Genomic DNA, 2,456 nt, shown 5'->3' on the forward strand with positions numbered 1-2,456 from the left:
TCTTTTCTTAACGTTTATGCCCCTACTGGCGGTGACTCATCTTTCTGGTCTTTTCTAGCTAAGCAAATCACTCTTTGTATTGAGGACAATTTTATTCTAGCGGGCGATTGTAATCAGATTTCTGACCCATTTATAGATCGAAATTCCAAAGTCTCTTTCATCCCTAATAAATCCCACAAATTTTTGGTCAATGCTATCACCCAGCACAAACTCCTAGATGCGTGGAGACTATGCAATTCCGTCACCAGAGAATACACCTTTTATTCCCCTGTTCATTACACTCAATCGCGAATTGATTAAGTTTTTGTTTCCCATAACATATCGCATGCACTTATGAATGCAGAAATAGGCCCCATATAACTATCGGATCATGCCCCCATCTCGATTAGTCTTGATATAGTGCCTAGAGCTAATGCTCCCAAAAGATGGCATTTTAACAATTCTATTCTTTTGGATCCAGCATTTACCTCTTCTTTCACTACCTTCTTTAATGAATATTTCTTAATAAACCATAGCGACTCTTTATCCTATTTGGGATGCATTTAAGGCTTCCACGAGAGACTTTATCATAAACTATGTTGCCAAACGTAAAATTGCGTGCAAACGCACCAGCACTCTTTTTCAAGATATAAAGAGATTGGAGCACTCATATTACACTTCAAACTCAAAAGATGTTCTAAACGCTGTTATAACAGCAAAACTACAGTTCAATAAAGATTCAACAGATAATGCCTCACTGTATCTATTGAAATCTAGTACAAAATTCTATGGTGGTAAAAATAAAGCAGGGAAAATTTTGGCTAACTATTTAAAAACTAGGAATAACAAGCTAAACATTGACTCTATTTATGATGAACATTCTGTCCTAAAATTTAAGGATGTAGAAATTTTGAATTAATTTTCTTTGTTTTACAAATCATTGTATTCCTCAGAAACAAATCCCACAGATTTTTTGCTATCACAATTTTTTTCCACCGTACAAAAACCCCAACATATCCCTCCTGATCTATCCTCCTTGGAATTCGACCTAACACAACAGGAACTTTTGGAAGCTCTCCAACATCTCAAAAAGGACAAAGCACCTGGACCAGATGGTTTCACTGTTGAATGTTTCCTTCACTTCTCTAAATTATTGTTATCTAAATTGCATTCCCTGATATATTTCTTCTGCTCCGTGGAAAATTCCGGTGATCTTTTTCAGAAGCACACATCTGCCTCATTTCTAAAGATTGTAAGGACTCAAAGTATTGTCAAAATTACAGGCCCATTTATCTTGTCAACATTGATTATAACATTTTCTCCAAAGCACTAGCTTTCCGTTTAGATTCCTATTTATCATATATATTAGGTAAGGAGCAATCCGGCTTTGTCAAAGGATGAGTCATCACAGATAATACCCGACTCTTTTTCAACATTTTATCCAAAACCTCATATCTAAAATATCCACTTGCAGAAATAGCATTAGACACGGAAAAAGCATTTGATAGGGTGAATGGCCTTACCTATTTTACACCCTTAAATGGTTTGGCCTAATTTTATTTCCCTAATTTCCCTCCTCTATTCTAATCCCCGCGCTGCTGTTTGCGCTAATGGCCTAATATCTCCATTCTTTGATTTAGGCAGAGGAGTTCGTCAAGGATGCCCTTGTCTCCTTTTCTTTTTAATTTGGCTCTTGAACCTTTTATCTTGAAAATTTATCAGAATCCACATATACATGGCTTTGAAACCCCAACTTCTCATGTTAAACTTGCAATATTTTTCTTTTTCTTTCAAGACCCAGTGATTTGATTCCTGCTTTTTTAGCAGAAGTCCAATCCTTTTCCTTAATTTCTGGGTACAAATTAAATGGTGACAAGTGCGAAATTTTGCCTTTGACCAAATATACTTTTAAGGCAGAATTTAACTCGGCTAACTTCACATGGAGCACTAATCATATCAAGTATGTAGGATTACACTTTACGCCTTCAAATCCTGGTACAGTGACGCTATGCATGAACAAATGTATTCAAAAAATCTCGGAGCTTACAACTAAATGGCACCCTCTTTACTTGTCTTGGTGGGGATGCCTTGACACTATTAAGATGATGCTTTTCCCCTATAGTGTTATACACCATTTCCAACATACCAGTCCCTATTTCTGCTAAATTATTCAAAAACGTTAATTCCATACTCTCCACTTTCTTGTGGAGCAATAAGAAACCACGTATGTCTATCTCCAACCTAACTTGCCCTAAAATTGAAGGAGGAGTTAATCTTCCCAATTTTTCTGCTTATCAAAAAGCATTTTTTTACGTCAAGCTTCATATTAGTTGCATGCTTCTACAGATGAGTGCCCTTTATGGACATCAGTTTTTATCCCCTTTTTCTTTTCAGGAGCATCTCTCCTTTTCTCGTAAACCCCAATCCCTCTCCACTCCTATAATTAAGCTTACTTTTAAACTCCTTGGATTGTTGTA

Source organism: Triturus cristatus, chromosome 8 (assembly GCF_964204655.1).
Source record: "Triturus cristatus chromosome 8, aTriCri1.1, whole genome shotgun sequence".
Lineage (NCBI taxonomy): Eukaryota > Metazoa > Chordata > Amphibia > Caudata > Salamandridae > Triturus > Triturus cristatus.